Source organism: Eleutherodactylus coqui, chromosome 4 (assembly GCF_035609145.1).
Source record: "Eleutherodactylus coqui strain aEleCoq1 chromosome 4, aEleCoq1.hap1, whole genome shotgun sequence".
Classification (NCBI taxonomy): Eukaryota; Metazoa; Chordata; class Amphibia; order Anura; family Eleutherodactylidae; genus Eleutherodactylus; species Eleutherodactylus coqui.
Genome location: NC_089840.1, coordinates 282,361,071 through 282,387,526, shown reverse-complemented (window position 1 = coordinate 282,387,526; position 26,456 = coordinate 282,361,071). Strand labels below are relative to the sequence as shown.

General features: G+C 45.2%; 2 pseudogenes; both read left to right on the top strand.

Moving 5' to 3' along the window:
* LOC136624340 (oocyte zinc finger protein XlCOF7.1-like) overlaps positions 1–26,456 on the top strand; it is a 323,662-nt pseudogene that overhangs the window by 96,897 nt on the left and 200,309 nt on the right.
* Positions 9,978–13,889, top strand: LOC136625001 (zinc finger protein 84-like; annotated as a pseudogene).

Here is a 26,456-nt window from a genome sequence, read left to right as displayed (position 1 = left end):
TAGGCCTCTTCTGAATAGCGCTTTTTTAGCAGCAGTGGGTCACTTTGCTGCGGCTGAGATGTAATTGTAGCTGGCTTGTTGGGCTAAGGGTAAGGGCTGTTTGCGGAGCCCATGGTAGGGCCTCTCTGCCCGGAGTACAATTCTGAGAAACTGTGCGGAGGTCGGGAGCTTAGCAGTGACCTGGAGCCGTGCGTTGGTGGGGAGCGGGCGCTGGTCTGGGGTGAACCTTGTTGTGGGGGTTCTCCCCCATTCTCTGTGTGCTGCGGAAGTCCCTTATTTGGTTTCTCTCCTGCACAGGGCTTACTGCTCGTAGGGGTCATTGCTGTCTCCCTCTGTGGCATTAGGGACCCTTTGGACGAGGGGGGCTGATGTGGGCCTTCTACCTCCTGTGCTGCATGCTTTTGCTCCTCTTCTCCTGAGGGTTTCTCCATAGTAATGTGAGGGGGGGCTACGTGTGCCCCAGGGAACCCCGGCTCTGGGCTGCTCATGTCTCCCCACTCCTCTGTAGCTGGCCTGCCAGCTGCACTCACCGCTCCTGCCGTCTTGGATGCTGTGCCTCTGTCTCGGCTCGTCGCTCCTCACCCTCCCCCCTCTTCACTGCCGCCGGCGAGTACCTGGGGTTCACTCCCCGCCGCCTCGGAAGCTATGCCTCTGTCCCGGTTCACCGCTCCTCTTCTCACTCCCTCCGCAAGGCCACTGGTGAGTACCAGGGATTCGCTTCCTACTGCCACGGGTGCTGAGTCTCCGTCCCGGCACGCCGCTCCTCCTCTTCTCCCCTCCGTGCGGCCACCGGCGGGTATCGGGTATCTCTTCCCGCGGACGATTCTCCGCTGTTTCTGCTGTGGTGGTGGCTGGTAGTTCCAGGGTCTGCTGTCGGACTACCGCGGCCTCCAGGTCTGCCCTGGGCTCTCACTCCAGGCTGCTGGTCGAGGTCTGATTCAGGGCTTGATTGCTGCGCTGGAAGTGCTGCGGGCGCCATCTTGGGAGCGGCCGCGTGGGACTCCGCTCCCGCTGTTCTTCTCAGGAAGATGGTTATATTTCTTCTGGGGTCATCCAGGGAGGTCTGTGATGCTCCCCTCTTGTTTCCGCTCGGCACGTTCGTTAAAAGCCGGGTCTGGGTCATCCACATTAAGGATAACTAGGGCCGCGTGCTGGAGCCGAGCAGAGATGTGTCCTACTCCTCCATTAGCTGGCGACGCCCCCCCTGCTTTAATTTTTAAAACATTTTTGGTTTGTTTTTGTTTTTTGAAAGCTGCTCTTCAGACTCGCCAAAACCTCTTCTAAAGCTCCTCGTGTGAATGAAGCCTCACTGCAATGTGATTAACTAATGTAGATATAAGGAGAAATGCACACATTAAGAAGTTCTTGTATTCCGTGTATCCTTGTGTGTTGGAAGCTTACTGATCCCCTCAGAGCGATGGTAGAGCTCTAAAACATACCAGCTGTACACAGAGATAGTGATTACAGTGCAGTTACCTCCAGTATTAGTGATTACAGGGCAGTTACCTCCAGTATTAGTGATTACAGTGCAGTTACCTTCAGTGATCACAGGTGATGTGTCCTCTGATTGTGGTCATCCATTTATCTTCTTTCTCTGGGCCCAGACCGCCATGAAGACTTCTTCCAGCTATGACTAGTCCCTGCACACTCTGTCCATCCTGACACTGCCCCAATTAACCTGTCAGTAACTCCCCTGTAGTACTAATGCATCTTCTGTGGTCTGACAAATTAGTAATGTCTCTTTCCCTTTAATTAAGAAGTCCCTCTGTGCCTTCACTAAGCTGTATTGCTGCCTTTGTTGCCCCACTTAGTTATAGTGCCCCCTATGTATCACCCAGAGGGGCTTTGTTCCTAGCATCACCTGACTCTGCCCCCTCTCCATCCTTGCACCCAGCATGTCTGGGGTTTGTGGGACAAGTCAGGTAATGCTGTGAACAGCGTGGCGCTGTGTGGCAGTTCTGTCAGTCAGGAAGTCAGAAGATGACTGTTAATGGTGCTAATGAACTGGGGGTTAGCAGTGGGGGCCGAGCAGTGGGGTGTGGAGGGGGCTGTGTTGGGGCTCAGCGGGGGTGCGGAAGGGAAGAGGGGGAATGCCCGGTAATTGTATTATTATAGTGGATTTTGTATGATGTTACATTGTCTCGTCTTCTTCCCATTCAGGATCCTCGTCTGATATCTTCTATATCAGATAATTATCCTGATTGACCCGACAAGGATGGAGTGGAACCGGGACAAGATGGTGGAGAGTATATTCAACCTCACCCTAGAGATACTCTTTCAGCTTACAGGAGAGGTGAGAGCAGAGGCGTACCTAAAGGCTCAGGGGCCCGGGTGCAAAAGTTCAGCTCAGGGCCTCCCCCACGCCCTATACCCATGCCTAAATCCTGCACTACAGGAAAACTTGCTTGTAGCCCCTTAGGCCACTCTCTCACACGGCTCTTTACCGCTATTAGCAAGGCGCCCCGAGCGTCATGCTCCCATTGACCTTAATGGGGTTACTCAGACCTGAGCTTGAATGCAGTGTTCCTAATGCCGTGATTTTCGAGAGCTGTCTGTTCTATTTTTGTGTTTTTTAACGTACCTCCTCACGCATTACAATGGTGGGGTGCATTTAGAAGCGCTGTCAAATGTTCTACCATGCGTTCAAAAACTCCGCTAGAAATTGCACTAAAAATGCCACAATTTAGAACTGCGTTTTCTGAACGCATGTGTGAGAGCGGCCATAGGGTGTGCATGTTTTTTGTTATACTTTTGAAGATAGATGAGATAAGTAGGTAGCTAGATAAGAGATAGGTAGGTAGGTAGATGAGCGAGCTTGGTAGATAGATATGAGAGACATAGATTGATGAGAGTGATAGGTCATTAGATAGATAGATGAGAGAGACAGATAACTAGATGAGAGAGAGAGATCGGTACATACCCCGGACCAGTTCTCTGTGTGAGGAGACCAGCAGGCACAGAGATGCTGTACACTGTGCAGGAGTATGACATCATCATCAACTTCCTCTGTTCCGAGCCATGTTATGTGTGTGCCTGCCTGCCTCTCTCCTCCTCCCTCCTCCTCTTCTGCTCTGCTGTTGTCTGACTCGCACTGTCTGCCGCAGCGTAACAATCACGCGGCTGGCAGTACGACAAGCCGGTAATGCACTGTATGTGCATTTGTATATGGCGGAGGGTGGCCTCTGGGCCCCCTCTGTGCAGGCACTGCATCGCTATTGCGACCCCTGCGACCATGATCGATATGTCAGTAGGTGAGAGATTCTGAGTATGACGTCACGTTCCATCATTCTTATCTATGTCAGTCTCTGGTCACATCTACGTCAGAGGACTTACTGCCAATTCAGTCCTTCTGCCACCTTCACATGAAGCATGATTACTACGGGCTTTCCACAGTGGTAGCTTGCAGCTATTACGCAGTAAATACGCAGGGGCCAAATCCACATCTAAGCCCGCCTGCACACAAAGAGGTTGATTTCTGTATGCGATAGCCCACAGTGGAGTCTGACCCTGTGCCCGGCCGGCATCTGCTCGTACCTGTCTGTTCTGTGCTTCATCTATACTGCGGATGGTCCACACTGCTCGCTATCGGACATGCGCTGTACAGCTTTTTTTTCTCAATTTTTTTCCCCACACCGTCGCTAGGTGATGAATTGGAATCTGTGACCTGCCTGCAATGTCAGTTGCGGATGGACCGCGGGTCGAGCAGCTTCCATTGACTTAAATGAAAGCCATCCATGCAGACATCCCAGGAAAATGAAATGTGCTGCGATATTTCCTCCGCTCGTGGAAACCGCAATTTGTTTCCGTAAGTGTGCAGGAAAAAGCGTTTTTCCGTAGCATGCTATGGGTGGTATTTGGTGCAGACATCGGCCATGGAGTCCTTAAGGCAAATCCATTCGTGTGCAGGTGGCCTAAATGGCTCGTATTATGCTGCAGACTTACTTGCCAAACTTCTGTGGATTTTATCCTTTGTTCTTCAGGGGTTCAAAATCGGCAGCATAAATCCGTAGTATAAATAGTCTCGCTGCGGATTTAGAATCTGCCGCAGTTCTCAAAGACTAAGTAGATTTGTTATAGAAAATACCGGCACCGCGTGAAAGACATTTTATAAATCTCCCCCGCATGGCCTGTACTGTAAATGCTGCAGCCAAGTGTGAAGACGGCCGGAATGCTGGAAACTATTGCAGCTGGTAAAATGTCGAACAGCCAACAGAATAGAACTGTCAGGGTACTCAATCAATACAGCATCAGTCAAACCCACCCTAATGTCCCGTTGTCGACGGTAACGGAAAAACACCACACACAGGTCTGGTATGCATCTCTGTACGGGAGTAATGGCCAACACTTTACTGGCTTACACAGGGCTTTATACCCTCCTGTTGCTACACAAAGCATATAGCATCTCATTGGTCCAGATATATAGCATCACCATATATGTCCATAATACTGTCCATAGCAAAAGTTAATCAGACAGGCGGCTGTATCAATCACATGTTCCTTATTCATAGCAGACACTTCTCTTTTTCTCCTCAGTCCTTCAAGCAAGATGTTGCAACTTCCTTAAACTGCCAAGCTAATCGCCGTTGTATCTTGTTCCTCTTTGTAATTTTCCAAGAAACAGTTTTCTCCGCCTTGCAGAAGCCTTTGTCATATCTGATATGATTTTTTAAGAATGCATATTACGTATTTTGAATATTAAGTTTTTTGTCACAAAGCATTGCATAGAATTTGCACGCAGGTCTAAAGATATAAAAACATATAGCAATATATACACGTGCCCTCACAGAACAACAGAACTGATGAACACAGATGTGAAGAGCCGACATAACTGCCGGACCAGACTGGGAGGACTCTAGAAATGTCTGCAGGGATATTTATGGATGTATCTCCTCATAAACAGGATTACACGGTAGTGAAGAAGACTTCTAGTGATGGCTGTCAGGCCCCGGTGTCTGATGGATGGGGAAGACCCCTGAGCCCAATCACAGGGCCTCCACCTCGCCCCCTGATACTTGAGGAGATCAATGAGCAGAAGATCCTAGAACTCACCAACAAGATGATTGAGCTGCTGACTAGAAAGGTGATGCTGCTGGGAATGCTGGGACATTATACAGTAATGCTATGGCGGTATAACGTGTCTGGGTGATCATGGTATCATTGTGTTGTCAGGTTCCTATAAGGTGTCAGGACTTCACTGTCTATTTCTCCATGGAGGAGTGGGAGTATTTAGAAGGACACAAGGATCTGTACAAGGACGTCATGATGGAGGACCACCAGCCTCCCCTATCACCAGGTAATAGACAGGACTAAATCCACACGGCCTTTATTATTTGTATGTAGAGAATGAATTCAGTGGCTGTCTGTGTTTTCTGCAGGTAGATCCAGTAAGAGAACAGCAGCGGAGAGATGTCCCCGGCCTCTTCTTCCACAGGACGATCAGGTAGATGGAGAGAAGGTCTCATGAAATCTTCCCTCTGGTCTGTAGGACGGCTGGGAAGGTCTTGTGTTTAGTCTTATTATATGATTGATACTTGTGTAATGAGAAAGCTGGAGATGGCAGGATTACAGCCGACCGCAGACATTAGATCTCCGCATCTTATCACTATTTTCTGGTTCTGGAGACTTCTGATTGGAATAAAGAAGCAACAGGTTGGAGTTATACAGGAGACCTGCAGCTATTTGGCGCAGATCACTACTGCTGTCATGTCAGTCCGGCTCCTCATACTAATTAATGACTAGAGATGAGCGAGCATACTCGCTAAGGACAATTACTCGATCGAGCATTGTCCTTAGGCCTCATGTCCACGGGGAAAATCAGATCCGCTGCAGATTCTCAATGGAGAATCTGCAGCGGGTCCCTCCTGCCCCGCGGACATGGGCGCTGAAAATAGCAATTTAAAAGTATTTACCATCCGTAGCGGACCGGGAAGGTCAGCTGTTCCTCACGGCCGGATCTTCATTTTCGGCCGGCGGATGAATTTCTGACGCCGGCGGCACGTCGCCGGCACGTCGTCAACGTGCCGCGCGCATGCGCCGGGCACATCCGCCGAGCCGAAGCAAGGAAGATGCGGCCGTGAGGAAGAGGAGACCTTCCCGGTCCGCTACGGATGGTAAATACTTTAAATTCCTATTTTAGGTCTCCCGCGGATCCGGACGGCTTCCATAGGCTTCAATAGAAGCCCGCGGGAGCCGACCCCGCGGGAGACCCGCACGAAAATGGAGCATGGTCCAGATTTTTCCATGCTCCATTTTTTTTAAAATCCCTTTTATTGACGATCCGCGGGTATTTATCTACCCGCGGGTGGTCAATGCATCCCTATGGGGTGCGGATCCACATGCGGGAGATCCGCTGCGGATCTTAAATCATATTTTGCCCGTGGACATGAGCCCTAAGCGAGTATCTCGCCGCTCGGAAGAAAAGGTTCGGCTACTGGAGCTGGTGAGCGGTGAGTTGCGGCAGTGAGCAGGGGGGAGCGGGGGAGAGAGAGGGAGAGAGAGATCTCCCCTCTGTTCCTCCCCGCTCTCCCCTGCAGCTCCCTGCCCGCTTCCGGCAGCCGAATCTTTTTTTCCGAGCGGGCAGGTACTCGCTAAGGGCAATGCTCGATCGAGTTATTGCTCTTAGCGAGTATGCTCGCTCATCTCTATTAATGACCTTTTCTGGCCACATAAAACCTTCCACTCGACTTCTCCAACTGTGTGATGACTTTTACAATATTTATTTCACAGCTGGTGAAACTGGAGGAAGTTCTGATCCCTATTGATGCTACAGAGACACATGTGAGGGGGTATCAGCCGTGTAAGGAGGGGATTCATACAGATGACCCCCCAGGTGAGACTGCATGTAGAGAAGAGTCTGTGTTGTCGGGGTTTTCAGCTGTATATTCCCTTATTCAGCCAAAATCTATATATATATAAAGGCAAAAGCCCTCACTGACTGACTGATTTGCCACTAGTTCTCTAACTTCCCGATGTCGGACAAACATGAAATTTGGCACAACGATTTTTTCGGTCGAAAATAGGAAAAAGAGTCATTACTCGATTATTCAATGTTAAGTGCAAAAAAATAAGTTACCCCCTATGTTATATTACTTCCCGGAGTCTTACAAGCGTGAAATTTGGCATGAACATTCTTTGGGTTGTAAGTAGGAAAAGTCAAGGGGTGGCAACTTGATTATTCAATTCTAAGTGCAAAAGTAAGTGACCTCATATGTAATGTAACTAATAACACACGTATGAACTGCACAAACATGAAATTTGCCACAACCATTCTTTATGTCCCAATGGGGAAAGTAAAGGGGTTGCAACTTCAATATTTAATTCTAAGCCTGAAAAACTGAAAAGCCGCCATACATTACATAGTTCTTTTCTCAGAAACCATAAAGCCTAGGGAAATGATTTGTATACTGAGGAGAATATAACTGATCTGTGTGTGTATATACTCAGGAGAATCTACCTCACCTCTATGAGTCTATACTGAAAGGCTATAAAGTACATAAAGAAGCGGCCATGCACTGCAGGGATGGAGCCTCTAAGGCCAAGAAGGGGCTGCAACCTCCAGTCTGGGGGTAAATTTGAATAAAAAGGGCTGTTACCTTTAAAAGTAATATGTGAGTAGAGTGGTAGGGGTTGCACATTCTGCAGAGGGACATTGCTACATACAGTCTGAGGAGAATGTAACACTCCTATATGTGTATACATATTTTATTCCTTGGTTTGCAAGTAACTATGACTTCATTTTCCCTGCAAACAACATGTAAACACCTGTACTAAATTAACTCGGGCGAAGCTGGGTTTATCAGCTAGTGTGTGTGTATATATATGTATATAATATAAATAAATGAAAACACTCACTGACTGGCCACTAACCCCCTACTTCCTGGTGTCGTACAAACATAAAATTTGGCATGACCATTATTTTGGTCCTAAATAGGAAAACTAAAACATTCACAATTTGATTATACAATGCTAAGTGCAAAAGTAAGTGACCCCCTTTGTTATGTAACTTCCCAGTGTCGTACAAGTGTTAAATTTGCAACGACCATTCTTTAGGTCCTACATAGGAAAAGTAAAGGGGTCACAACTTGAGTATTCAATTCTAAGCTTGAAAAAATCTGTGATACATAAAGCTTAAGGAAATGATTTGTATAATCTACCTCATCCTATGTGTATATACTGAGGAGAATCTACCTCACCTCTATGTGTATATACTGAGGAAAATCTAACGCTTCTCTGTGCATATACGGAGGAGAATCTAATGCTTCTCTGTGTATATACTAAGGAGATCCTATCACACCTCTCTGTGTATATACTGTCAAGAATCTACCTCACCTCTGTGTGTGTATATACTTTCGAGAATCTAGCTAACCTTTATGTGTATATACTGAGGAGAATCTACCTCACCTCTGGGTGTATATACTGAGGAGAATCTACCTCACCTCTGGGTGTATATACTTGCGAGAATCTAGCTCACCTCTGGGTGTATATACTGAGGAGAATCTAGCTAACCTCTATGTGTATATACTGAGGAGAATCTACCTCACCTCTGTGTGTATACACTGAGGGGAATCTAGCTAACCTCTGTGTATATACTGAGGAGAATCTACCTCACCTCTGAGTGTATATACTGAGGAGAATCTACCTCACCTCTGAGTGTATATACTGAGGAGAATCTACCTCACCTCTGAGTGTATATACTGAGGAGAATCTACCTCACCTCTGAGTGTATATACTGAGGAGAATCTACCTCACCTCTGGGTGTATATACTGAGGAGAATCTACCTCACCTCTGGGTGTATATACTGAGGAGAATCTACCTCACCTCTGGGTGTATATACTGAGGAGAATCTACCTCACCTCTGGGTGTATATACTGAGGAGAATCTACCTCACCTCTGGGTGTATATACTGAGGAGAATCTACCTCACCTCTGGGTGTATATACTGAGGAGAATCTACCTCACATCTGGGTGCATATACTGAGGAGAATCTACCTCACCTCTGGGTGTATATACTGAGGAGAATCTACCTCACCTCTGGGTGTATATACTGAGGAGAATCTACCTCACCTCTGGGTGTATATACTGAGGAGAATCTAGCTAACCCCTATGTGTATTTACTGAGGAGAATCTACCTCACCTCTGGGTGTATATACTGAGGTGAATCTACCTTACCTCTGGGTGTATATACTGAGGAGAATCTACCTCACCTCTGGGTGTATATAATGAGGAGAATCTAGCTAACCTCTATGTGTATATACTGAGGAGAATCTAATGCTTCTCTGTGTATATAATAAGGAGATGCTACCACACCTCTGTGTGTATATACTGAGGAGAATCTAGCTAACCTCTATGTGTATATACTGAGGAGAATCTAGCTAACCTCTATGTGTATATACTGAGGAGAATCTAGCTCATCTCTATGTGTATATACTGAGGAGAATCTAATGCTTCTCTGTGTATATACTAAGGAGATGCTACCACACCTCTGTGTGTATATACTGAGGAGAATCTAGCTAACCTCTATGTGTATTTACTGAGGAGAATCTACCTCACCTCTGTGTGTATATACTGAGGAGAATCTACCTCACCTCTGGGTGTATATACTGAGGAGATTCTAGCTCACCTCTGGGTGTATATACTAAGGAGATGCTACCACACCTCTGTGTGTATATACTGAGGAGAATCCAGCTAACCTCTATGTGTATATACTGAGGAGAATCTACCTCACCTCTGGGTGTATATACTGAGGAGAATCTAGCTCACCTCTGGGTGTATATACTGAGGAGAATCTAGCTAACCTTTGGGTGTTGTAGCAATGCAGGGGGAAACACACCCGGCCACGACCAAATGCTGAGCGTCTTTTCTTTATTCAGACTTGATGAACAAAACAAAAGTACTGGCATTCTCCAGATAACAGAAAGTTCATGGAAAGTCCTTTTAAATAAGCAGTCCAGCAATAGTAACACAAAAAGTCTTTGTAAATGCCAATAGGGCAAAGTAAAGCAAACCTTCCCAGCAGCGTGGTGCAGTGTCTCCAGCTCAGCACTCTCTGTAAGCCTCTGCTGCTCACACAGGACACACCTCCCTCTTCAGACTGCAACCTGCGCCCATTTATGCACCTCACCTACTTGGGCCAGGTGGAACTGAGTACTGGAGTGAGAGACGGACCGGGTTTACCTCACAGATGCTAGTAGTCTCTGCGATATGTACCGTCCGTCCCACACTTTACCTCTCACTCTACTACATACCCCCCCCCTTCTGCCCCAAACCATCAAACAATAAGCCCTTGGGAGGGCATCTGCATCTGTATTACCATTGGTTTTTCCTGGCCTGTGTTCAACTTCAAAGTCAAACTCCTGTAATGCCAGGAACCACCTTGTTACTCTGGCGTTGTTCCTTTTCCTCTTGCTCATCCACTTTAGGGGGGCATGATCTGAGACCAACTTAAATTTCCTACCCAGTAGGTAATATCTCAGCGTGTCTAGTGCCTATTTTATTGCCAAGGCCTCTTTCTCCACTATTGCATAATTTTTCTCGCAGGGGGTAAGCTTCCGCCTTAAAAACATGACAGGATGTTCTTCCCCATTAACCTCCTGTGACATAACGGCTCCCAGACCCACATCAGACGCATCTGTATGGACTATAAATGCTTTCTTGAAGTCAGGCGCCACCAACACAGGCTGCTTACACAATGCACGTTTCAATTCTACAAATGCCTTTTCTGCTTCTGGTGACCATTGTGCCATTACTGACTTTCTCCCTTTCGTGAGTTTTGTTAACGGGGCTGCCATAGAGGCAAAATCAGGGATGAAACATCGGTAATAGCCTACTATCCCCAGGAAGGCTCTTGCTTGTTTTTTTTGTCAGGGGTTGGGGCCAATTCTGTATGGCCTTTACTTTATTTCATTGAGGTTTTACCAAACCCTTTCCGACTATGAAGCCGAGGTATTTAACTTCCTCCATGCCTAAGGCACATTTTTTTTTTTGGTTTATCGAGAAACCTGCTCTTCTGGGAGAGTCCAGTACTGCCTGATCTTTACTGAGGTGGCTCTCCTAATTCCGCCTAAATATTACGATGTCATCCAGGTAAGCTGCTGCGTATCGTTTGTGGGGACCTAGCAATCTATCCATCGCCCTCTGAAACGTGGCAGGGGTATTTTTCAACCCAAAAGGCATTCTCCTATATTGGAAACAGCCATCTGGAGTTGAAAAAGCTGTCTTCTCTTTAGCTTCCTTTGTGAGGGGAATTTGCCAATACACTTTTGTTAAATCTAGGGTGGTAATGTACCTGGCTGGGCCTAACCTCTCAATTAGTTCATCCACCCTGGGCATGGGGTAGGCATCCGACTTTGATATCTCATTGAGCTTCCGGTAATCATTACAGAACCGCCATTCCCTGAGGGTTTAGGCACCAGCACTATTGGGCTTGACCATCCACCCTTAGACTCCTCGATTACCCCCAGTTCTAGCATTTTTTTTATTTCAGAAGACACTATCTCTCTACTAGCCTCAGGAATTCAATACGGTTTTTGGCAAACTTTTACTTGGGGGTCTGTGAGAATCTCATGTTCAATGACCTTGGTGCGACTCGGCTGGTCAGTAAATAGGTCCTTATTGCGCTGCAGAAACTCTTTACATTCTTGTACCTGGGACTTTGACGATGCCTTAGCTATTGTCACATCATGGATGTCACTCGCTGACTCCGGTCGCCCCAGTTCTAAGAAGTACCTGATACTTTTATCATGTCTCTGTGTCATATGCTCATGAAAGGTGGCAGATTAGTCAGTAAGCCCTCCGACTCGAGTTGCATCTCCTGTATTGTATCTATTGTCCTACGCTAATGGAATAAACACCAGAAGGTACCGACTCTCCAAAAGAAACCTGGAGGAACGGGTGACAATTTAGAGGCTAACCTGGATTCTTGAGGAGGTTCGCTAATGTCTGCAAACCCCTTATTCAAGTAAGTAAAACCTCATACATAAAAGAGCACAGGGTTTTTGTAACTTGTCTTTTTCACAATTTGTATGAATATTTTATATAGACATTTTTATAAAATATTGATATAATTGTAATGTTAAAATCTGTTTTATTCTTGGCAGATGACGACATCAGCAGCTCAGAGGAACATCTAATATCTTCAGGTTTTATAGTGGAAGATGGTGGTAACATACAAGATACACACGCAGAGCCTGCCATTATCCCAGATGTACCCTCAGCCCTTCCCAGCAAACATCTGTCATCTGATCCTTTTATAGAGGTTCCATCTTCTGATTCATCACAGACTAGTAGGCAACATAACATTTACAGAAGAGATGTAAAAGAAGAAACAGTTGTCACAGGGAAGAAGTCATATTCATGTTCAGAATGTAGCAAATGCTATACCCAAAAATCATATCTTGTTAGACATCGCAGAATTCACACAGGAGAGAAACCATTTTCATGTTCTGTCTGTGGGAAATGTTTTACCAGAAAATCATATCTTGTTGATCATCAGAGAAATCACATAGGAGAGAAACCATTTTCATGATCAGAATGTGGAAAATGTTTTGCCCAGAAACATGTTTTTGTTAATCATCAGAGAATTCACACAGGAGAGAAGCCATTTTCATGTCCTGTCTGTGGGAAATGTTTTACGCAGAAATCAGGTCTTGTTGATCATCAGAGAATTCACACAGGAAAGAAGCCATTTTCATGTTCTGTCTGTGGGAAATGTTTTACCAGAAAATCACGTCTTGTTGATCATCAGAGAAATCACACAGGAGAGAAGCCATTTTTATGTTCTGTCTGTGGGAAATGTTTTACCATAAAATCACATCTGGTTGATCATCAGAGAAATCACACAGGAGAGAAGCCATTTTCATGTTCTGTCTGTGGGAAATGTTTTACCAGAAAATCATATCTTGTTGATCATCAGAGAAATCACACAGGAGAGAAGCCATTTTCATGTTCAGAATGTGGGAAATGTTTTACCAGAAAATCATATCTTGTTGATCATCAGAGAAATCACACAGGAGAGAAACCATTTTCATGTTCAGAATGTGGGAAATGTTTTACCCAGAAATCATCCCTTGTTGAACATCTGAAAATTCACACTGGTGAGAGGCGATTTTCGTGTTCTGTCTGTGGGAAATGTTTTACCCAGAAATTAGGTCTTGTTAGACATCAGAGAATTCACACAGGAGAGAAACCATTTTCATGTTCTAAATGTGGGAAATGTTTTACCACGAAATCAGTTCTTGTTGATCATCAGAGAATTCACACAGGAAAGAAGCCATTTTCATGTTCTGTCTGTGGGAAATGTTTTACCAGAAAATCACGTCTTGTTGATCATCAGAGAATTCACACAGGAGAGAACTCATTTTCATGTTCAGAATGTGGGAAATGTTTTACCAGAAAATCACATCTTGTTGATCATCAGAGAAATCACACAGGAGAGAAACCATTTTCATGTTCAGAATGTGGAAAATGTTTTGCTAAGAAATCAGTTCTTGTTAGTCATCAGAGAATTCACACAGGAGAGAAGCCATTTTCATGTTCTAAATGTGGGAAATGTTTTGCTCAGAAATCAGTTCTTGTTAATCATCAGAGAACTCACACAGGGAAGAGGTCATTTCAGAATGTAGAAAATGTTTTTTGAACAAATCACATCTTGTTACACATCAGAAAACTCACACAGGAGAGTGGCGATTTTCATGTTCTAAATGTGGAAAATACTTTGTGTTGCACATCAGAGAATTCACATGGGGGACAAGCCATTCTCAAGTTCTGAATGTGAGAAATACCCATAAAGGGGATCTTGTTAAACATCAGAGAATTCACACAGGGGAAACAACATTTCTATATTCTGACTGTTGTCAATATTTTTATGACAAAGCAGATCTTGTTAACTATAAGAGAACTCATACAGGGGAAAACCGGCATTTATGTTCAGATTATTGGAAATATTTTAGCTATACATCTTGTTAGACATTGGAGAATTCACACGTGGCAGCAGCCATTTTTGACTATGGAAAACTTACACAGCGGAGAACCTGGGTTTTATCACCCAGGCTGTTTTAGAGGTATTCACCCTTTTACTTAAAGCAATTTCCTCTATGGTTATGATTAAAGCACTGCTTGCATTGCACAAAGTAGACTTTCTGACTGTAGGTGTTGCTTTTATCAGCTTTTTAAGAGGCCCCAATTGCAGTGTAATCCCTCAGACATCTTGTCAGCACAATGAGCAGAGCTTACAATAGTTAGTAGGATGATTAACTCACTTCTTAGAGGCAGTTTTCTTTTGAATATACACCGCCGCTTAAGCTGGTGGAAACAACCCCGTGCTGAAGAGGAGTTCCTCTGTTGTGTCTTCTCTTAAATCTACTACCAAATTCTTGTAAGGCTCTCATGTGGCATACTCAAAAGCGTCTAAGAAGAACCATGTCTTCCTGGGTACGTCTGTCTTGTTAGTGTGACAATTTGCAGCTGATCGCCGGGATTATTAAAAAGGTTTTTAAATTTATCGGTCTACTTTTTTTTACCCTGATTAAATATGTTCTGTACCAGATAGAGAATGCTTAGATTTCTGCGATGCACATACTTGGTAAATGCCTTTCATATATCCCAATTTTCACTAGCGCTCTGTCATATAAAGAGATTGAGAAAGTGTCCCCCCAGCTGTCCAGTATCAATCAGTTGCCATTCAGGACAATGGAAAAGTTTAGCTGACAACCTTTGCCCCTTGAATCTACTGTAATGATAGGTAGATAGTTAGATACTAGATAGATGGATAAAGATATGAGATGGGTAAATTCTAATGTTCTAATCCCCCCTTCCTCTTGTGTAATTGGCAAGCCTTTGATATACAAGAGGGCAGGAAATCCTTTGTCCCAATGTCAATACAAGTGGCCTTTTGACAGGTAGATGCTAATTTGCTCTCTCCAGGCTCGTGGTTGTTGCCTTTAGAGAGATAATTGTATTACCTCCCCATACCTCACCCCAAGCTCAGGAATTCCCCTCAAACTACGTAAACTCATACCTGGTTATGATTTCTGCCTCATGCTTGATATTCATGCATAGATAAAATCATGACAAGAAATATGGCAGCCTATCTTCATGATTAGAGACCCTCCTACCGAGATATGACTGAAACTAGGGAATTACGATTTTTGCGTTCCTACAAACCCGACCCTCCCTTCTCTGTATGACCTCAGAGGGGTGGGGAGAAGGTGTGTATTGGGGGACCCCACAGTTCTAACCGGTCAATCCATGGAGCTATACTTTGGTATATGGGCGTCCCTCTGTTCTGGATCCCTTTGGGCCGTGTATCCAAAAATCTGGTAACTTTCTTTTATTTTAATCCTGATTATTTTTAAAATACTGCTGAGTGTTTATTGGCTGTATGTCCTTATTCTCCCCATGTAACAACCTTTTTGTATATCTTTATACATACTATATATTTTGGCACTACTAGATCTTTTCTAGAATAAATCTAGAATTTATCAGTTCAAGCCCTGTCAGTTTTAAAAACGAACCATATTCTCCGAAGATTGTATTAATAATTCATAAATCGAGTTCCAGTGTACCATTGACAAACTAGTAGTGGCAGTGTTTTATTTCTATGCGTATTGTAGAGCTCTGGAGTGCGTTATAACGGATCAAGTGGATGATTTGAGCCTTCACTTGGCATGCGTGCAGGAGCCCAGTAAAGCTGGGTACATATCAGCCTGTATTCTAACGACTTCAAGCTTGGATGTTTGAGGACAGAGGCGGGATCAATCGGCATCGTCCCTTCTACTCTCTTCTCCTGTCCAGTGTGGGAAAAATTGGTTTGCAGTGCAGGGCCAGGCAGATTGCTGTAGCATTGTGGTCGTAGGTGATGGTCGTTTGTCCGCTGTGTACAGCATTCACAGCTTCTACAAATGAATGTATGCAGTCTAAATTCACAAACCTAAAATAATCAACATAGTAATATAGTATGCTAAGCTAAAAAAGACAAATGTCCAGCCTATTAACCCCCTTCCCCTCTGTTGATCCAGAAGAAGACAAAGATAAACTCTTGGAACTGTATGAGGTTTCACTAACCGTAATGCAATGGTCACATTTATGGAATACAATTGAACTGGATGAGAGCGACTTTTTCATCTCTAAACATGGCAATGTGAGCTTCCAGTTCTGACGCCATGCTTTATGGTATTTATTTTTGTTTCTATTTTTATTGTTGGTTAGTGTTCTAAAGTCTTCCAAAACTTTGCTGTTAAAAAGTAGTTATATTGGGACCTTTGGTCTCCATCGGATAGAATTTACTGGGTGATTTAAGGTTGGTGGTTAATGGTTTTTTAGTGGGAGTGGTGTCTTCAAGTATGGAGTCCTCTAAGGGCTCTCTCAGTTTTATAACTCTACAGTATGATCCCTCAGGTGGGAGTTTGTTCTCATTTAGTGAGTAGAATCTCTTTAGTGTCAATTTTCTTACAAAGTGATTAAGGCCTATAAAGAGTTCGAAAAGATCAGGCTCGCTTGATGGACTAAAGCAGAGGTCCCCAACTCCAGTCCTCAAGGACCACCAACAGGTCATCTTTTCAGGATCTCCTATGGTAAGAACACCTGTGGCAATGTCTGAGGCACCGACAATAATTACATCACCTGTGCAATACTGAGGAAATCCTGAAAACATGACCTGTTGGCGGTCCCTGAGGACTGGAGTTGGGGAACCCTGGACTAAAGGACAAGCCCCTGGATAGTAATTCCACTTCTTTTTTTCAACGTGTATCCAGAGATATTGAATATACCCAATTTTATTGCTTCGTCGTTGGAGTTTGTATCTTCCGAATTGTTTTTAGATATTTTTGATTTCTGGCGTGTTTTTCTCCCTGTCCGTTCGCCACTTCTTCTCCTCCTTTTTCTGATCTGTTGCGTGACTGATAAAAGTGAGTAATTTTTGAACATCCCATCGAGTTGTTCCAAATGGTTTTGAGTATTGTTTTTCCTTTAGGGTTCAGGGACAGCACAGAACTCTGTGTGACCCAGGTGTTGCTTATTAGACCCTCTGTTTCTGAAAGTCGAGGGGTTGTCTCCCCTAAAAAAGATGTTATCGGGGTAGTAACATGATTTGTATTGTTGGTAATCTCAAATGATTAGCTAGTTGGAAGGATAGGATCAATATTAATATTGGTTCTAAGGGGGGTATTTTCCTTACTTTGTAGGAAATTGATCAAATCTGACGGACTTCCTGCGATATTCTCCATAGCTGGTGGTTCTAAACGCATATCTGAATATATTGGAAATTGGGTGGGTTGGTTGAAGAGTTAGTTGGGGACGGTTTATCCAATGGAACTTGTGTTATGTTTTCTCCAGAGGAGTTCGGATTATTAGAAATAATGGAAGGGAATGTGGGTTTTGAAGGTAAATTATTATTTAATGGATTAGAATCATAAGTGGGTTTTTTTTAGGGTAATTATATCTTCTTCTATTGGCTATCAGTGCACTTTCTTGGGTAGGGTTTCTAGGGTATCTGTGCTTCCAAGTAGATTCTCTTGGGATATGTCTGTATAATGGTTCAGAATGAAAAGTGTTGTATTGATATCCATCAAGTCTGTTTGGCCATCTGGGGGGGGGGGGGGCTGAGGTGTAAGACCCCGTTCATAGATCCCAAAAGAGGTAACTAGATGATCATTGTATTGGTACTCATAGGGGTCTGGATATTGGTTGGATCTAGAGTTAGAAAAGGAGGAATTTCGGTTATGGTGATGGGATCTTTCTGGATGATTATATAATTCAAAAGTATTTCTTCTGTTCTGGTAAATGTTGTGTGTTTTTCTATTATCTGCAAATTTGACCTGTGGGGTAGCTTTATATACCCAAGGGAAATATCTTTTTTCAATATTTTTGGTTTAGATCCCTCTGTAATTTTTTGATTTTGGATGGAAGACCCATCATAGAGGGTATTTGTTTCACTTACCAGCTACAATATGTCGACAGACAACTACATAGATTTGTAACAAAACTCCCTGCATATTTGAAGGACACATCTCAATTATTATCCCTATTGCAACAGATCCCTTGGGAAAAAACATACATATGGGTAACTCTTGACGTTTGCTCCCCATATTCTAACATCCCCCATTTACAAGAAATTGAGGCCATTGCCCACTTTTTAGAAAAGGATTAGAGATGAGCGAACGTACTCGGTAAGGGCGATTTCGCAATCGAGCACCGCGATTTTCGAGTACTTCACTACTCGTGTGAAAAGTACTCGGGTGCGCCGGGGGGCGGGGAGAGGCGTGGCGGCGTGGGGGGTAGCAGCGGGGAACAGGGGGGAGCCCTCTTTCCCCTCTTTCTCCCTCTCCCCCCCACTCCCCGCTGAAACCCCCCGCGCCGCCACGGCGACCCCCGAATTTTTTCGCCCGCGTACGGAAGTACTCGAAAATCGCGGTATTCGGGCGAAAAAGGGGCATGGCCGAGCACGTTCGCTCATCTCTAAAAAGGATACTTTAATTCCACCAAAACAAAAACAATTTCTGTTGGACAGTGTGGAATTTATTCTTTACAATAATTATTTTAAATTTAACAACCACTTCTACCTGCAAACAAGGGGGACCGCCATGGGGACCAAATGCGTGCCCTGCTATGTGAACATGTACATTGGCGCATTTGAAGAAAACATCAAAGATCCCCACCTCTATTTCTATAGACTATACAATGATGACATCATCTTTCTTTGGGACGACACCATGGGAGAAGTGAAACAATTTATCAAAAATCTGAACCTAAACACATGGGGTTTAGAATTCACTGGCACTTGTAGCACTTCACAAGTTACTTTCTTGGATTTGGACATCTATATTAAGGAAAATAACATTTGTACAAAAACACTTTTTAAACAAGTGGATCCCAACAGTTTCCTGGACTTCAGAAGTGGTCATGCGAAAAAATGGAAATTAAACGTTCCTTTTGGACAATTCAAACGGATCCGAAGAAACTGATCTACCCTTGAAACACTTGACGAGCAGGCAAAAATTCTGTATAATAGGTTGAAAGAAAAAAAGTATCCAGAAGCCCTATTAAAAACATCTTATATTAGAGCTAGGCAAGAGGGCGGGCCAATACGTACTAATATAATAACAAGAAAACAAATGACATCTGAGAAAAATGAAGGTCGCTATGATCTCTGCTCCATCACGAGATATAACTCAAAACAAAGGGAACTGAGGAATATCCTAAATAAACGATGGAATATTCTAAAAGGAGATCCTTTTATCTCAAATACTTTCCACCAACCCATACCTGATCTTTAGGAGGAGCAAGACGTTGGGTAATATTCTAGCTCCATCATGCCCTCGCAAATTCCAAAAAAACACTAAAACAAAGGGTCTTCCAATTTTTTCTTCTACTCCGAATACAGGAGCATATAGATGTGGAACCCCTGGCTGCCAATGTCACGAGAATATATGCCACCGAAGGCAATCAGTCGTTATGGGAACTGACAGTATACCTTTTCAGATCAAGCAATATTTGAACTGCGGTTCAGAACATCTGATTTACTTGATTGAATGTCCTTGCCAAAAACGATATGTTGGCCGTACAATAAACACCCTACGAAATCGTATTAACCAACATAGATACAATACTAAAAGAAATTACCTAAAACACACTGTCTCTAAGCACTTTTCCATGTATCACAACTCGGATCCCTCTTTAATGAAAATCACCCCGATTAAAAAAAATTCCTAAAGACGAATTCACTAAACTCAGAACTAAGGAGATGTTTTACATTTTTTGTTTTAATACTTTACATCCTCATGGTCTCAATGAGGTACTTGAAAAGATCTAGCTTTCCCTTAATTAATTTTATAGCAGATATATTATCATTTTATATTTAATCTGATTATTACATTGAGGCTACAAACATATCGATCTATTCTTGAACATTTCAGGTATTTATCAACCACTGTTGTTTATTTTTATGATAATGTTTTAAATGTTTCTTTATAAATTGATAATTTATCTCTTTATATACTGTGAGGGATTAGCGTCAGGATAAGGTAGCCGCCTGGGCATCCACGGCCAGAGACAGTGGCACAAGGAAATAAAGCTCTTTAGTTTATTTCAGAAAACGAAGTAAAACAGGCCTTAAAGGGGTTGTCCCGCGCCGAAACGTTTTTTTTTTTTTTTTCAATAGCCCCCCCGTTCGGCGCGAGACAAACCCGATGCAGGAATAAAAAAAAAAAACGGCCAGTACTTACCCGAATCCCCGCGCTCCGGCGACTTCTTACTTACCTAAGTAAGATGGCCGCCGGGATCTTCACCCACGGTGCACCATGCGGTGCACCGTGCGGTCCATTGCCGATTCCAGCCTCCTGATTGGCTGGAATCGGCACACGTGACGGGGCGGAGCTACAAGGAGCCGCTCTCCGGCACGAGCGGCCCCATTCAGAAAGGAAGAAGACCGGACTGTGCAAGCGCGTCTAATCGGGCGATTAGACGCTGAAAATTAGACGGCACCATGGTGACGGGGACGCTAGCAACGGAACAGGTAAGTGAATAACTTCTGTATGGCTCATAATTAATGCACAATGTACATTACAAAGTGCATTAATATGGCCATACAGAAGTGTATACCCCCACTTTGTTTCGCGGGACAACCCCTTTAACTCCAGGCCAACAGAAATGAACACCTGCTCGTCTGAGCACTCACTATACATAGATCGGTCCTGACTACTCACTGTCAAAAAACACGGCTTGCTGCGCACAGCCAGTCTGGTCCTCAGACCTGCAGAGGTCTCACCACACTCAAGACCTGCAGGCCCAGGTTTTTATGAGGCCTATTACCAGCCTCACTTGGCATATGGGAGTGGCCATCCCACCCTTCGCTTTGACCACTCCAGGAAAAGCAGGCCCGGACTATGCGGCTTGGAGTCACTTTGTAAAACTGCACCGTGTCAGTAACTTAGAGACAGTCAGGGATGCGCCAGGTTTTTCCAATGGGATTCATATAGGGCTAACGTGCATATAATCATAGAGCACTCACCTGGTGCCTCGCAGGGAGAATCAGCTGATAATCCCCGCCGACACCGATGTCCAGGAAAGCTTTGTATAAAAATCTTTATTCCCCCATCCGTAGCTTCACGGAGAGCAGCGCAGAATCAGCAAACAAAACACCCGGTTCGGTGCTTGGTACAATATTCGTATCAGAAAGAAAAATAGCTATCTTTGCGCTCGTTGGGAAAAAGGATTTATTTAGAAATAAAGAGCGACGCATTTCGGCAAAATATTATCGCCTTTTTCAAGTTCATTTACATTACTACAGAGACATACATATATACAATACTAAATACACGCTTACTTAATACAAGCCGTCTGCCCAAGTGCCGATAACAATTAGTGGTGTTTGTTACGGGGGGTGGGGTGGGAACGCTCCTCGCAAAGGGACGTACACGTCACGATAAACGTAACGTATGACGTCAGAACGTTGGTACGTGACATGGAACGCATCTGCGTCCCATGTATTCCAAATCAACTTTATTGACAGCCGGCTGTCAACGCGCAACTCGGCAATTAACTGGCTAATCGCACACCTTGCTAAAATCGACATGGTTTTGTAGCGGTTTTTCATAGCGTGATGCTGAAAACTAAAAAATCACAATTAGATAGACAATATTTACAATCTATTATAGAATATAAATAAAAATATCTGAATACCAATACTGGTTAGTTAATCTCTAATAGAAATAAAAAAGGGAAAAAAAGCAAAAATAACCACACCGAGATATGTTCATAAGATAAAAAATATCTAATTAGACTTACTGCCAATACTGAAAAGTATTAAAAGTTATTTATAAAATGATACTAGATTTTATATGAAGAGAAGAGAAAGAAGCAAAGAGAAAACAATAACCACTAACAGAAATACACAACAATTAATGCAATCAACAAACAGTTGCTTAAATGTATCCAAAACTCAGGTAGCGACGGTTAGCCACCAGAGGCTAGAGTCACTACTTATCTTGGGCGCACCTGCCCCCGCCCCCCCCCCCCCGAGTGTGAGGGGGACGCCTGCGCCCCAAAGAGGCAGTGGGGGTAGTTAATTAACAACTAAAACTGCCCGTGGAATGACCAAAAAGCCAGGCCCGGGCCCCCCAGGTCTGGGAAGCACTTTCCGAAGGCGAAGTGTCTCCTCCCGGATTGCACGCCCCAGCCCGCCACATATCAACAACAGTAACTTTATGCAATCAGCCAAAGGAAAAAGCCCACCAATAGATGTGGTATACGTAATATCAATACTAGCAGCATAACGAGCATTAAAGAGGAGTGAAGCAGCAGAGTTCCTCAAACCTGGACCGGTCAGTCACGTGGAGAATTGGGTGAGGACCAAGCAGCACCTCTAGCCTCCCGGCGGCGACGTCTTCTTCTGAGTCCTCTGCGTGGCATCTGGGTGGGGGGTCATTGGTGGGTGGGATAGGTAAGGTGGGCCAGTCAGCGATGTCGACCACAGGTATACCCAGCGCATAACAAAAGTCTGAAGCCTCACCAGGATGTCGCAGCTCCCTCAGGGTCCCTTCGTGGCGGACCTGTAGGCGAAAAGGGAATCCCCAACTGTAGGCCATGTTCCGTCGGCGGAGTTCTTCTAGCAACGGGCGAAGAGCTCTCCTCTTGGCCAAGGTGAGTCTGGAAAGGTCCGGTAAGATCTGCAGCTGAGATCCTTTGTACTGTATTGCTCGCAATTCTCGGGCTCCCCTCATGATGGCTTCTTTCAGCTGGAACCGATGGACCCTGCAGATAACATCGCGTGGGTGCTCTGGGTCTCTGGAGCGAGGGCCAAGGGCCCTATGGCATCTATCAAGTTCCAAGGGAGCATCTGGCGCGGCCCCCTGCAGGTCGTTGAAGATATGTCACACAGTTTCTTCTAGCTGGAAGAATTCAATATCCTCAGTCAGACCACTGATGCGGACATTGTTCCTGCGCCCCCTGTTTTCCACGTCGTCAATGGAGTCCATTAGGTACCGTGGCCAGGGCGGTTTCATGGCGGTCGATTTTATCAGCGAGGGACGAGACAGCACCTTCAGTCGCCACGGTCCTTTCCCCAAGGAGATGAACATCCTGGCGGACGGAGCAGATTTCAGTCTTATAGGCAGATTCTAGGTGTGAGATGTATGCCTCCATATCCTCTCTGGTAGGGATAGATTGCAGCTGCGCCCGTAGCTCTTGGAACTCTGACATTGTGCGATTTTGACCCTCATGCTGGGATGTTGGGGGGGGGGGTGAGTCTGCTGTTCTGTTTGGTGGCTGTGTCTCTCTTTGCCGTAGCTCCGGTCCCTGATCGCCCGGCTTAGCGGCTTCTGTGTGGGAGGTGGCTCCGCGTGGGGACTGCCTCTCCCGCGGTTGTTTTGGGGTGCCTGGAGCTGCTTCCAGAGAGGTTGAGACATGCCCCCGGTTTGGTCGGGCTGCCTGTGTGAGAGCTGCCGGGGTATCTTCGGGCGCACCTTGCGAGGTTTGGGGCATTGGGGGTGTCAGTCCTCTTGGGCTGGATGCTGCTGCGCTTCTGGCCAGAGCTGATGGGGCGGTGCTCTATGGCCAGGGTGGACCCCTCTGTAGGGTATCAGTGGGGGGGTTCCCTCACAAGCCCCCATATGCACCTCTGGGCTCCCCTGCCTGGGGGGACCTGGGTCCACTCTGCAAGACCCTTTGGTGTGACTGTAGCCTGCCTCGTGGGGTTAACTGTAAAGGTGCCTGGAGCACCTGCAGTGATGTCTGTCTGCTGGCTGCCCTCCCCACTGCCCCTAGTGTCCTCCATGGGTGCGGCGGCTGAGGAATGAGGGAGGCTCTGAGCTACAGCCCATTGCTCCATGCTGTTTTTCAGCAGGGACCCCTCTTCACCGCTGCTACTATCAGACCGCTGCCTGCTGCAGGAGGGAACAACCAGCTCCTCACAGTCTCCTGCAGCTCCGAAGGTGAGCAGTTGGGGGGGGGGGGGCTGTCTTGCTCCATTGTACCTTTTGCCGGTCTTGTCGGCTCCTGTCTTCTGCCGGCGCCATCTTTCTCCTCCTTACCGGCAGGGCTGCTGTGTATTGCGGAGGGGGAGTCCTGGGCTCCCTGGTGTCCTCCGGTCTAATAGCGGTGAGCAGCTGCGGGTAGCCGCGCTCTGTCACCTTCTGCTCTGCCGCGGGGGTGTCTGTCGGCTTCTTCTGCCTGCTGTCGGCGCCATTTTCCTCCTCTCCTCGGTCGGGGCGCAGCCGCTGCCTGCGGAGGAGGAAGTTATCAATCCCCCGGCTGTTAGGAGCTCCCGATCAGGCTCCCAGGTGCCGCTGCATGTGGCTCGCTGCCCATGGTGGGCTTTTTTGGCTGAAGGTGGCTTTGTGTGGCGGGCTAAAGGCACTCCAGGTTTGGGAGCTCACTTAAAAGCGTGCTCACTCCACCATGGCCAGGTCACGCCCCCGGGATCCTGTATTTAAACTAATAATCATGTTTCTGCCCAGTTTACCCTGGGTAAGGGTGCAGGGCAGGGATGCCCTTTGTCTGCCACCTTGTTTGCCCTTACTGTAGAGCCTCTTGTGATCTAGGTTTGAACATTGCTGACAGTGAAGGGGTTTAAACTGAGCGATTACAAAGAGCACATTGTGCTTTATGCGGATGACACACTCCTCTTTCTCCAGGACCTGGAATCTTCTCTTGACTCAGAAATGGGTAGCTGCTATCCCCGATCTGCTATTGGGGGAAGATGACATACTAAAGTGTGAGGGTATATATATATATATTGCCATACGTTTTTTTTTATGCTTTATACCTGTATGCAAGTTCTATTCAATTCCAAATGAAAAAAACTTATATGTCGCCTTACATCAGATATTCCAAGAGGCCTTGCCAGGCGAAGACAAAAACGTATCTTGAACAAAATGTATCTTAAACACAGCAAAGAAGAACCAGACATGAAGGCCGCATGTACTTGGCCGTTTTCCCAGAAGCGCTGGAACAAGATATCAAGATGTTCAACCATGTACATAATTTTCACTGTCTTAGGCCGGAAATCCGGACTGCCCATATATGGTTATTAGCCCATCACCCCTTGATGGTGATGGGACAAAGGGTATAAGATCTCATGTAATCTGTAATAAAGCTCGGCGAAGCGCAGCCATGTCCCGTGTGAGGAATTATACCAGACCTCCCTGTGTGGTGTCTCTTCTTACCGCCGGCAACGGGGCAAGTGGGGTGGGCCTGATTGGTGCTGTACTTAGAATTTAATTACCCTGACAAATGGCGCTCGAACGTGGGGCGGTAAAACCAGGAGCTTACAGCGCAATTCACCCGGATCCACGCCACGGGGAAGCCGTCCTGCTGCAAACCGAGCCTGATCAACTCACAGAACTCCAGGTAAGGCCAGCATATATTTATGTTGTGTTTTACACTGCGAGTTTTGCAGCAGGACTAACTATCTGTGGTTTGTGACCGGACGGGTTGGGTTAAGAGTTCTACACGGTAACTCGTGTGGGCTCCGGGTTTGCCGTCATGGACCACTGACCGTGATATGCGCACCAATCGGTCACCCAGAAACTAGTCTGTAGTCTATTTGTACTTTGAAGTTTTAACGTTTTAATAATAGTGGAGATTGTTCTATCTGCAGAAGTTTTTTTTCTCTCTTTCTTTTCATTTAGTCTCACAAGAGAAGGGACCCTCAGTTTAGTTTAGTTAGTTGTTAATGGTTTAGCAGAGAGGGATGCATTTTGTGAGACAGGCTTCATAAGAGAAGGGACTCTCAGTTGTTTTGCCTTATATATGGGCTAACGATTTGATTTCAGAGAGATGCATTTTATGGGGCTGGTTCCATAAGGAGAAGGGACCCTCGGTTGTTTTGCCGGTATATAAGGGGCTGACAATTTGAAAATTAAGAGGGATGCATTCTATGGAGCGTGTTATTATTATTATTGTTGTTGTTCTAATATGCGTAAGATCTTATTAAAGAAGACAGAGCCCCTCAAGGGCTGCCGCCGTGTGGATGAATTTGTAGAATGTAAGAAAACTCTAATGAAAATGTGTGACACCGACCCGCACGGCAGGGAGGTCTTTAGGACCCAGAGGCGCCTTGAAAGACCAAGGTTTGCTAGAAAGTGCTGGAGAGGAGAGAGAGAGACAGTCAGAGAAAGTTAGGTATGTACACATTATTTGTTTAAGAAAGTATCCGTAAGTGAAATGTTGAAAAGTACAGTAAGTGATCAAGAGGGCGTCAGGAGAGTGTCTATTAAAGGTTATATTGACAGCTAGGTAGGGAGAAAGTGCTGAAGGAGCAGGCAAAGTCGAGAAGAAAGTTACAATGCATGTGATTTGTTGGCAAAGAAAGAAGAAAATGTGTATAATACAAGATAGATAATAGATATGGATATATATGTGTGTATATATATATATATATATATATATATATATATATATATATACTGTATGTGCAAATAGTTAACTGAGCTTGCTTTTAGGGGAGAAGAGTTTTGTTGACATGT